We start from the raw sequence: 13,071 nt of genomic DNA, 5'->3' as shown, positions 1-13,071 counted from the left end.
TTCGTTGCGCTCGAGAATGACAAACAAGAATTTTTCGATTTTATTAATAGCATTTTTGGGACAAGTTTTCGGCATACGCTGGTTGTTTTTGTATTCTTCGTGTTTTTAATGGACTGCCATGTTCGTGTTTGTTTATTATTTCATATCGAAGTTTTTTGTTGATTACCTTATACCATATTTCAGCTGCATTGGCAATGAAAAATCGTGGTATTGAAAGCAGCGCGGTAGAATCAAGCGAAATCATGCGGTGTGGCGTTCTTTCTTTCATTTCGCTCTCGCTACATTTGGACATAACTTTTTATTGTTGTCGGTATTACCTGACTTCGGTTTCACTTAGCATGGAAATTATATAATTTTTGAAGTTTTTTCCACACACATTTTTTTCCATTCCCCATACGGGTTTGTATGACCTACGGCGCAGCGGCGGCTTTTAAAGTCGAAATTCTATTTTAAACAGTGCTTCTACTCAATTCTTTTTTAAGATTTATTTTAATAATTTTGTTAGTTCTTAATTGATTTTAAGGGGAAAACCCAGTAGGTCATGAGATCATTGATCGTTATGTGAAGTCTGCTGTAAAATCTGGCGAAATAAACGAAAAGATCAAACATTGAAGGTTAGGTTAGATTAGATGACTGATCCCTTAACATGCAGGGTATACTAAGATTATTCGATCTGGAATTTTGCATAAGTAATTTTCTTCTTAATAAGCTGTTCATTTGTCGGAACAGGTGATATCGGATCACTATAGCATATAGCTGTCATACATAGTAAATAATTGGAATCAAGTTGTTGTATGGAGAACTTTTTTAATTCACCAGAAATCTTCCCAAAATTTGGTTCGAACTATTATTTAAGGCAACCATGTAGTCTCTAAGGAAATCGTTCAAATCGGACCACTGTAGCATGTAGCTGCCATACAAAATTAATGATCGAAAGCATGTCCTTGTATGAAGAACTTTTTTATTTGTGCAGACATCTTCACGAAATTTTGCTTGAGTTATTATCCAAGGCAACTATACAATGTCTGAAGAAATTGTGCAGATAGGACGACTATAGCATATAGCTGCCATATAAACTGACCGAAGAAAATCAAGTTCTTATATGGAAAACTTGTTTGTTAGTAAAGATATCCACACGAAATTCTACTTGAGTTATTATCTAAGGAAACAATACAATCTCTGAAGAAATTGTGCAGATCGGACCACTGTAGCATATAGCTGCCATACAATTGATCCATCAAAATCAAGCCTTTGTATGAAGATCTTTGTTCTCTGAAGGAATATCTCAACGAAATTTTGCTTGATTTACTATTTAATGAAATAATATAACCTCCGAAAAAAATTTTTTAGATCGGACGACTATAGCATATAGCTGCCATACAAACTTATCGGTCAAAAACCAACTCTAGTATAGAAAACTGTTCTATTTGACACGATATTTTCACAATACACGCCTCAGAAGTTTTTCTAAAGTAAAGCTAGAATATCTGAGAAAATTTTTCAGATCAGTTCACTATAACATATCTCTGCTCAGACCGATGAAAATTTTATTTTTATATAAAAAGGAAGCTTTTGTCCTAAAGGTTTTATATTTTCGTTGCAGCCGCAGCCAAAATATTTGTTCTTGTTTCAATTACAATTACCAAAGCCGAAATATGACCACAATTATCGGCTAATCGTCTAGTGATCGCTATCCGCGGAATTATCTAATTAGCATTGCCTGCTAAATAGTTATACTCATTACAGTAGGCGCATATCAACATATGACTTAACAGAAATGTTAATTACCACTGACAGCAGTGTAGCATATTATGTATTGTGTTTAGATCGGTTTTGTTTAATTTTTTGCTTAATTCTTTTGCTAAGTCATTGTCAAAATAAAACGCTGACATATCGCTTGGTATATTTTCGTAAATTGCTCTTGGTACGCTTAATGAGCTACCATGGATATCGAGCATAAGCGCTGGAGCAGTGTTAAGCACACATATAATTACAGTGGATATTTATATGTATACATTAAATAATGTAATGGCATAATGCCGTGTTGTTTTTGTTTCGGCCGATTTATTTGTAGACCCATTTAGATCAAATTACTTCATCAACAATAAGTAGTTGGGAAAAAATGCCATACAAATGACTTTTTGGTGGGGTTTTGGTTATACAAAAGTAAACACACGCGCATTCTATAATTAAATAAAGCTCCAAGCTCAGGCATATCCGTGTAGAATTTATGCAAATAAAAAAATGCTAGCAATGATTAAAAAAACTAAAAAATATTAATAATATATTAATAAAGCGCTTATTGCAGGAGAAGTGTGTAAGAAATATGTGGTGTCTGGATTTTGCAATTGTACGAACGACTAAGTGCAATATAAGCAAAAAAATAAATAAGCGAAATTATGTAATTACTATATTTAGACGTACTTTTAATGAAAAATATTTTTGAAATTCTACTGCAGTACACAAAGCAGGAAAAGTAGTAGAGGTAGAGCTTGATTTTGTTCGTTAAGTTTGTATGGCAGCTATATGCTATAGTGAACCGAACTAGAAAATTTCTTCAGATCTTTTAGGGTTGCTTCTGAAAATAATCTGTGTCTAATTTCGGGGCGATATCTCGTCAAATAAATAAGTCTCACATACAAGACCTTGATTTTGATTGTACAGTTTGTACGGCAGCTATACGCTATGGTCAACCGATCTGGAAAATTTCTTCAGCTATTTTAGCTTTGCATTAAAAAATAATCTGTGTCAAATTTCGGGACGATATCTGGTTAAACAAAAAAGTTTCCCATACAAGGACTTGCTTTTAACTGATAATTTTGTATGACAGCTATATGCTATAGTGAACCGATCTGGCAAATGTCTTCAGATTTTCAGGCATTGGTTTAGAAAATAATTTGTACCAAATTTCGTGAGGATAACTCTTCATATACGAAAGTCTCCCATACAAGACCTCGATTTTGATCGTTCAGTTTGTATGACAGCTATATGCTATAGTGGTCCGATAGCGGTGATTCCAACAATTTAGCAGCGTTTTTGAGAGAAAAGAACGTGTGCAAAATTTCAGAACGATATCTCTAAAACTAAGAGCTATGTTCATATATATTTTATAAGGTCTCCAACTTTTCCTTTTGAGTATTATAAACTTCTTGGCCAACTAGCCCTATTCAGGATATAAAAATACTACATTAAACTGCTTGATCTGTCTCTGAGGAATGCGGAAATCTCAACTTCATATGTGAGAACCGCTAAAACTTTACCAATCCATTAGAATTATTTGGCCAACTTTCTGGGTTCTCTGGATTCTAATGGCAGATTTCCGTGAGAGCACGTAAACTTAGCATAAATTTGTCCCAAAATCTTGTGACCGTGAAAAATATTGCACAAATTCTTGAAATTTGATAAACAGCTGTGCGATTGCTGACAAATTCGAAAGTCATGCTTGGTCAACAAATTTGGTGCTTAACCTTGAAAAATTTTGTTGCGAATTTCTTTAGTGTTTATTTACAACATTTTATTGCCTTTAAATATTTTTATAACGAGGTACGTAGATTTGCTAGACGTTTCGTAAGCAACAGCGTCTTATCTCGCAAGCAAAATTTATTGCGTTTTGAAGGTGGTAGAACTCGTGTCATTCTAATCTTATCGTAAAACAATCTAGATATTTTGGGTAAGTAATCTTGTACGCTGAAAATTAGCATTGTGTGAAATATGTTTGGCAATAAATGTGCTTGTAGTGAGCGCCGTGTGTAGTCTACAAATTGTGTTTAAAAATATATTTTTTTAAATTTTAAGCGCCTATACGCCTGACTTGACCTACTGTGCGTACATTTTTTTGGAGTTTTGAATGAGATTTCGAACTGAAATTTAGTATACGTGCTTTTCTACTCAACAAGGTTTTAATTTTTCAAAACCGCCGATATTAGGCCACTATAGCTTATAGCTGCCATACAAACTGCACGATCAATATCATGTCCTTGTATGGAAAAGTTTTTTATTTGACGAGTTATCATTATGAAATTTCGTGTGAATCATTTTCTGAAGGAATGATATGCTCTCTGAAAAATCGTTCCGTTCGGACCACTATAGCATATAGCTGCCATACAAACTGAATGATCAGAAGAGAGTGCTTGTATGGAAAGCTTTTTCATTTTGTGAGATATTTTCAAGAAATTTGGCACGTGTCATTACTTATTCTAACGGTATAATCTGAAAAGAAATTATCAAGATCGGTTCACTATAGCTTATAGCTGCCATACAAACTGAATGAATCTTTTATGAAGTGTAGCTTCGGTGATATCGATGTTATCGAATTCAACGTGCTTAATCCTTTGTTTTGTTTTTGTAATTAGCTGTTTATTTCATTTTCCGAGTTAAAATCAAAACTACAAATTTTCACAGTTATTGCGGCTGGCATCAATGCCTAAATAAAAACTTGCAAAAATTCGGACATTTCCATCAAAATTTTGTTGTTGTTTTATTTTACGAAATCCACAATAGAAATGCATAAATATGCAAACAAATAAGGGATTAATTTTATATTGTGGTGCAATAAACTCATGTTTTTCTATTTTTCTATTTTACTTGTAATCGCAGTATCACACTGCTGCCTGCTGTCTGTACGTGTGTCATGTATGCACGTATGCTTTGCACGTGATTTTCATCTTCTTTTTCCACACACACACATACTTACATACGTGTAAATGTATATTTCTGCTTTAGTTTTCCACGTCATGTGTTAGACACACACACACACATGTATACATGTAGAAGCTAAGTCGTTGGTCTGCCTTTGCGCCGATTACTGAGATTGCGCTCGATCGGCGTAACAATTGCGTGGCATAGACAATTTTACTAATAAATATTAATTTCTCTATAGGATTTGTTTACATAATTTGCGCACTGAGCGCATCCGCATAGGTCTTGCAGAGCACATCAAATCAAGACTAGAAGTTAGAAATGTTTGTCTAAGCCACATCTTCTTCTTTTAGCATATAAATAAGTCAGTTGGTACACTGCTGGCTTGTTAAGTGTTCTAATGCGTTACAGCGCTTGTTTAGTGGAAAATCATAAGCTGTCCGCGCTCAAAATGTGTTTCAATTGGAACTTAAGTCAGGTTTAGCTATGAAGCCATGACTTTGTATAGTTTTCTTTAAACTAAAAGAAGTATAAGAAAGGATCGTAAGTTATATAATTGCATGTATCACAGTTTCAGTGTAGTTTAGCGCTTGTATAGTATGACTTATGGTTAATATGGTTAGCGGTCTTATGTCGAGATCGCTTAAGCTTTTGTAGGGTAGACATTGGTCTCATTTTCCTTCGCACTTCTATATACGCGAACTAGTCCCTTAGTTTTTCAGATATCGCTCTGAAATTTTGCACACATTCTTATCTTCTCAAAGAGTTTTTTATTTGTTGGAATCGTCGATATCGGATCACTATAGCTTATAGCTGCCATACAAACTAAATGATCATAAACAAGTACTTGTATGAAAAACTTTTTTATTTGAAGAGATATCTTTACGAAATTTGACATGCATCAAGATCCAAGTCAACACTATAATCTCTGAATAAATCTCTAAGATGGAACCACTATAACATATAGCTGCCATACAAACTAAATGATCATAAACAAGTACTTGTATGAAAAACTTTTTTATTTGACGAGATATCTTTACGAAATTTGACATGCATCAAGATCCAAGTCAACACTATAATCTCTGAATAAATCTTTGAGATCGAATGACTATAACATATTGCTGCCATACAAACTGCACGATCAGTATCTAGTGCTTGCATGGAAAACTTTTTTATTTGGCAAGATAATTTCACAAAATTCGACATAAATTATTGCCCAAGTCAACTCTACAATTTCCGAATAAATTGTTCAGATCAGCTGTCTATAGCATATAGCTGTCATACAAACTGATCGAAGAAAATCCAGGCATTGTATGGGAAACTTTTGCATTTGTCAAGATATCGTTACCAAATTTAACACAGATTATTCTTCAAAACAACGTTACAATCTCTAAAGAAATTGTTCAGATCGGACTACTATAGAGTATAGCTGCCATACAAACTGAGCGATCAGAATCAAGTGCTTGTATGGAAAACTCGTTTATTTGTAAAGTTATCTTCATAAAATTTGGTTTGAATTATTATCGCAGACATTGCTACAATCTCCGCAAAGATTGTTCAGATCGGACTACTATAGCTTATAGCTGCCATACAAACCGATCCTTCCAACTCAAGTCCTTGTATGAAAAACTTTTTCATTTCACGAGCTACTTTCACAAAATTATACATAAACTGTTATCGAAGGTAACGGTACAATCTCCGAAAAAATTATTCAGATCGGAACACTATAGCATATAGCTGCCATACAAACTGACCGCGCATAATTAAATTCCTTTTTTTGTTTATGAAGGATATTCTAGTTTCAGTGCAACTGAAGTTAATGTTTTTTATTGTTATTATTGTTTTCATCACTTAAATTAGCTAAGCAATAACTTTTATATATTTAATTTTTTTTTAATAATATTTTTATTATTATATTTTCTTACTCACACATTACGCTGTTCAATATTGTTACTCAGTTTTGGCCATTATATATAATATTTATATGAAACCAGCAATTATGCACGGTATTTACCTTATTTACTATTTGACCGTAAGAATTTGCTCAGCAACAATTGTTGTTGTAACACCATTAAAGCTAGACAGCGGCTTCAATATCACACAATGTTCATAGACAAATTTCGTAGCTTGGTTCTTGGATCCCAAACACTTTTGTTTTAAATCATCAGCGAAGCCTTAGCCACACACACTAAACGGTCGTTTTTTATTAACTAATTCATAACTGTAATTATTTATTGCACAATTCGTTTGCTTGGCTGAAAACCAAAAACAATTAATTATTTGTAACTATTACCGTTTTGTTTCATATTAATTAAATACTTGCTGGCTCGCCGTCGCCTTAGGCTTCTACTTGAGGTTATTTGCTATAATTTCTAATTTCTGCTTATTTTCAACACTGATATCCGTTTGCGCATTAGATTTTCACAAAATTTTTGTTGTGCACTTTTTTCTAACGTACGACCGACCGACGCACCGTCCGTTCTTATAGGTAAACGCTCGCTCGCTTCGACACTAGCCGTCTGCTAAACCTTCAAATGCGCGCGCTTCTCAAAGACTGCAGCTCGCCGGCGTATTGCTGTCTGTTTTTGTCGTTGCTGCGGCGGCGGCATCGACTTACGACTACGCGCACGAAAACCGCGCGCTGTGCCGATCAGAACCGAGCGCGTGCACGACAGCGTAGTGGCCCCCAAAAAAGAAGAACAATGCGCGCTCTTGTGCGGTTCGTGCGCACAGCTGTTTGAATCCGTTTGCTCAGTGGAGCAGTGGAGCCACCGAAAAGCATATAAACAAACAAGTAGGCGCGCTGTTTTGTTAGCCAGCAGCTGGTCGTGAGTGCGCGTATGTGTGTGTGTTTGTGTTTGTGTTGGGCAGCGCGGTAACAACATAATCAGTTGAAATAATAACAACGTCGTTGCGCTCCTTTTGCTGCAACTTCACTTGCCGGCAAGTGCAGTGGCGTACAGGAGTAGACTGCGCAGCGTTGAGCGGACGAATTTGAGCGCGCGAGCGAAATGAGATAATGCTCTGATAGCAAACGCATACTGATACTGAGATACTGAGACGAATGCGTTATCGGTGAGATCTCGCGCTTGAATCGAAGCTGGAGCGTGTGCAGCGATATTGAATTGATTAGATGTTGTTCTTGTTGTTGTATGTTGATTATAATGTACGCGACTGATTGTTTACATTTGAAGCCGTGCCGAGTGATAAGACTTGGCTTATTTAAGCATGGGTAAAGGTAAACAAAATATGATAAAGGGAACGGAAATCGCAGTGTTTGATGCTCCTGTTAAAATCTAGTCCTCCTGGAAAATTTTTTTAGTTGAAGAGATATCTTAACGAATTTTGGTGTGATGTATGGTTTAAGGTGGCAGTACAATATTTGAAGAGATCGCTCGGATCAGACTACTATAGGATATAGCGCCCATACAAATTGAGCGATCAAAATATAGGCCTTGTATGAAAAACTGCTTTATTTGACGAGTTATCCTCACGAAATTTGACGTGAAGTATTATTTAAGGCAATGTTGTAATTCTTTAAGAAATTATTCAGATCGGATCACTATAGCTTATAGCGCCCATACAAACTGAGCGATCCGAATCATGTCCTTGTATGAAAAACTTTTTTATTTTACAAAATAATCTCACATAATTAAGCAGAGATAATTTTTTAAGGCAATAGTATAATCTGTGAAGAAATGGCTCAGATAGTACGACTATAGCCTATAGCGCCCATACAAACTAAAATATTAAAATCAAGTTCTTCTGTGGAATTATCTCTACTCGTGAAGTGTATTATAGTTTTGGAGTAAATAACTATATCTACTATGTATAGTACACCTAAGTTCTATTATCTAAAAATTTTTAAACCGATCAGCTATAACACAGTCATACAATTGTACACCCTTTACCCCAACTCCTTGCCACCCTGGGTTTTCATTGATAGCGTGCGGTTGCATTTTCAATCAGCTGGTCGTAATCAACGAGTACCAGTTTTTTTGTTGATAATTGTTGTTATGTTGTGTTGTTGTATGTCTAGTGCGGCGTTATGACTGTATGTGTGGCACTCATACGCATCAAAGCTGCTGCGGTGGCGCGTGTACATTGCGCAACTCTCGGCCTGCTCAACTGCGCTACTCTACTTTCGTGCTCCACAACGCGCAACGTCTCTCAGCAGACATACACGCATATATGTATATATATATGCATATATATACAGTTGTGTGTAACAACATGCTTATGTATGCCAGCACGCTGTGTGTAGCGCTCTGTAATTACTATTCATTGGTCATGTCAGCGCGGCAATCACTTGCTATCAGACGCGCTGGTGGTCCTGCGCGCTGACGCTTTCTTTGCCTCCTTCACAACAGGCGCCTACTCGCGCATGTGCAATAAATATATGTGTGTGAACTGTTTCTTTGCAGTTTCAACTACTTTGTTTTGGTTTACTTACGCCGCCACGCCGCCAATCAGGCTTGCTGCTCACGCGCCGCGCTAACACAACGCGCGGCAAATGCGCGCGCTCTGCTACACAATCAATGCCGCCCCAAATTGATTACACAATGTATTGCGCCGTCGCGCCGCAGCGCCGATATTTCTCAGACTCAATCATTGGCCAGTGTGGCGGTAGCACTGCTTATCCTTTGTGCCTTACGTGACTTAATAAGTGATTATTATGCGCGTTCGGCGCGCTGCATAAATAATTAAATTTCTACAGATCCCACAATTAACTCAGCGTCGGCGCGGCCATGGTGGCGTTTGCTGTTGTCGCGCTGCTTTGCTGCTGCATGCATACTTTGTTGCTGATGTGGTTGTTGTGATTGCTGTTGTTATTGTTGTTGTTATTGTTGTTGTTATTGTTGTTCTTGGCTTGCAACGCGCCGCTTTGGGGATTACATATCGCGTGAGACAGCAGAAATAAAAATCAATTAGAGCAGTAGGTATCGAGCGTCAGCGCCAGTTGCAACAGCAACAACACCGACAACAAAAGCAAACAACAACAGTAGCAATGGCAGGAATTAACGAAACCTATTTAGTGTGTTGATCGTCAATTGAACTGGTGAACTGGTTTCCGTTGACAGACTGCCGCACAGACAGACAGACGGACAGCGCAGTGTTGGTGGCAGCGTTGGCTTGTGTAATTCACACACACACACACATACATATATAGTTTGCTGATTTTTTTGCTACAAGCTTTTTGCGCGGCGTAGCAGGAAACCGGAAACCGTTTGTACGTACATATGTCTGTGCGTTTGTTTGTGTATGTGTTTGTATGTTCATGCGTCTCCCATTTTCTCAAGGTCACTTTGGTAATTGTCATGCATGTAATTGTTTCAAGTTCAATTCCAAGTTCAATATGAATACGTGTTACGGTTTGTTATACGCGCCACACACACATGTACAACACACAAATATATGTATATGCATACAAACACACATACAGACGCCTGTATGCATAGCGGCTGCCGAGGCTTGTAAATAAAAGTTGCGTAGTAAGTTGACCTTGAAATTCTGGAATTGGCACTACGCATTACGCGAATCCGCTCGCTACACAACACTCGGCTGCGACGCTCCAACCAATTGGCAATTATGAGAAGTGGCCTAATTTAAATGGCTACTGTTGCTGTCAGTGCCACATGCTGTTGGAGGGGTGAGAATGTGAGTGCGAAACGCGCTCGCTCTAAACTTTATGGGCGTCGCTCTGCTTTCGCTCCAAAAATTGTTGTCCGAAGCAGTTCAGAGAAACCTTCAAGTTCGGAACGAACGTCTGAAACTGTTCTCCGACAAATTGTTGTCCGAAGCAGTTCAGAGAAACCTTCAAGTTCGAAACGAAAGTCTCAAACTGTTCTATAGCAGGACAATTGAAAAGTCGCCGGCCTACCATAAAAAACACATTTTTGTAAAAAATCCTCGGCTCACAATAGTAAAACACATTATTTTGGCAAAATCCAAGAAGAAAAAATATTCGAAAATTTCTTCCCAGTTAAGATTCTTTTGAGATCCGAGAACCGGAAATCATGGATTTTGAGCTCCAGACAGTCCAATAACGCTATATAATAGTGACTGTTGATGGTTCTTGCTTTTTCTAGTTAGTCAATAAAAATGATTCCACGCGCATCCCAAAATACAGACGTCATAACCCTGCCAAGCGACTATTACCTTTTTCCACGCTTTGGCGCTGGCTCATCGTGTGAAGTACACTCAAACTCCGGTTTCGGAGTGAAATCTTGGAGCCATGTTTCATCCATTGTCACATATCGACACAAAAAGTCGGATTTACTACGCTTGAACATCTCCAAACTCTGGTCCAAATCATCAACTCGTCATTGTTTTTGAACAAAAGTGAGCTCGCGCGGCAACCGGTTCGCTCAAAGCTTTCTGAAACCCAGATATTCGTGAACGATGTGATGTATAGTTCTGTTAATAACTTAAGAGTGAGCTTTCTGATTTTTTGAGGTTGGAACTAGTTAAGCATCAACCATAATGTCAACCTCGAAACCCAACGCAAAATAAATTTAGCCTACAGGTGCTACTTTGGACTAAGTAGGTAATTGAGCAGTAAACTCCTCTCTCGACGAACAAAGACCAAACTCTATTAGTCACTTATTATTCACGTCCTGTTATATAGTGCAGAGACATGGGCAACATCTGATGAGTCTTACGAGTTTTCGAGAGAAAGTTTCTGCGGAAGATTTCCTTTGCGCATTGACATTTAGAGACTCAGCGGTTTGCTGGCTAGGTCATGTCATCCGTATGGATGAAAACACTCCAGCTCTGAAAATATATGACGCATTATCCGCCGGGGGAAGCAGAGGAAAAGAATACCTCCGCCGCGTTGGAGAGATTTGAAAAAAAAGGACCTGGCTTAACTTGGTAACTCGAATTGGCTCCACATTTCAAAAAGAAGAAACGATTGACGCGCTGTTGTTAACTCGGCTATAAACAAGTAAGCGTGTCTACGTCAGTAAAGAAGAAGAAGAATGATCCGACAGCTGTCAAAATTATACAAGCGCCTTTTGAAGGTAAGGGGTAACTAAGAATCGTATAGATTTTATTCTACTAGCGCCAACTATGTGTCAGGCTGAGGACTAAGACCTGTTAAGATCTCTTGATCCATATGAGAAATTTAGGGTTATTAGTACAAATACTTCGCAATTAAGCCATTCATAGGATTTATATATTCCATATCTTTCAATATTTTATTCGCTTTCCGTACATTACAAAGCGATTGATTTTCTCGATTCTCAAACGAAAGTAGAGCTAAAAACATTTTTCACGCCATATGTAACCCTTATGCAAAGCTTTTTGGCCGCCTGCCAGCACCTGATTCATTGGGTCAGAATTACATGCTTGTGTAATTCCGTATTAAAATTAATATCGTCTTCTTTTGTTTCGTTTTTCGCATTTTTCATTATCTTCCCCTTTAGTTTACATACCTTCCAGCGCATATTCAATAATTTTATTACACGTTCCTTACTGGCGGGTGTTTATTTTATTAGCGTCACTTACAGCTCAACACAATTCGACGACGCGTCGTAATTTTAAGCCGAGCGTGATCAGCGCATGTCGAAAGCAACAAAAAATGAAGTAATAAAGCAATAGTAATTGGAAGCTAGCAAAGGAGTACAAAGTATGCTTAGCGTAGTGTTTACATGTGTGTTGAGATGAGATTTTTAAACCCACGGATAATTTTCTTCACATTTTTTTTTACACTTGCAACATGTTGGAACCGAGAGTATAGTAGATTATTTGAGATAGTTAGATGAAGGAACGAGTTGGAATCCGGGTAACTGTCTATCCATTCGTCCTTCGGCTCTCCGAGCAAGCGATAACTGGAGTAAATATTGAGATATCTCATAAAACTTTATACCTGGGTTGGTAATGCAGATAGTCTTATTCGCCTATACAATCTCACTAAACTAAAACTTATGAACCGCCTTAACTAAGCTCCATAATATACATAGTATAACAATTTTAAAAAAATTGGCGTGACCCCGTCCATAGTAAGTCTAACACACTACATATCTCCCACACCATCAAAGCAAAATCAACCAAATTCGCTCAGGACCAATCTTTTTTGTAATAAGATAAAAACCACGCCCACTCCCAATATAACGTGCCCTTTTCCATCCGGGCAACATGAACGCAGCCGCTAGCTCTTGAACACTCCTAAGGCCGACTAAAGCCATCCCGACCTGCTCTTTGCCCAAATACAGCCGATATTAATGATCTCCGACTTTCTGAGCTGACTATAAACCATTTGTGATTTCCATTTATGGATTAAAGCTTGCGAGGAGTATACTGTCGGGAACTTTCCATAAACTCCAGCTTTAAGCTGGCTGACAACTTCAGAGTCTTTCAAGCGTAGTTTCCTACTATTAAGATAGCGACGATAGTATGACAGCGATATCAGCTTTGAATTCGCTGACTGTG

At 37.6% G+C, this 13,071-nt stretch overlaps 1 protein-coding gene across 1 annotated transcript in view; it reads right to left on the bottom strand.

Moving 5' to 3' along the window:
• Positions 1-7,214, bottom strand: part of LOC105225924 (ecdysone 20-monooxygenase) — a 28,380-nt gene extending 21,166 nt beyond the window's left edge. Inside the window, exons 1-2 of the mRNA XM_049457456.1 lie at positions 6,958-7,214; positions 6,653-6,893 (exon numbers count right to left, since the gene is read on the bottom strand). The gene's annotated coding sequence lies outside the window, so the exon portion shown is untranslated. The remainder of the gene's footprint in view (positions 1-6,652; positions 6,894-6,957) is intronic.
• Between the last annotated feature and the right edge of the window lie 5,857 nt (positions 7,215-13,071).

The sequence above is a fragment of the Bactrocera dorsalis genome, chromosome 5 (assembly GCF_023373825.1).
Source record: "Bactrocera dorsalis isolate Fly_Bdor chromosome 5, ASM2337382v1, whole genome shotgun sequence".
Classification (NCBI taxonomy): Eukaryota; Metazoa; Arthropoda; class Insecta; order Diptera; family Tephritidae; genus Bactrocera; species Bactrocera dorsalis.
Note: the sequence above shows the minus strand (reverse complement) of the source record. Positions and strands in the feature narration are given on the sequence as shown.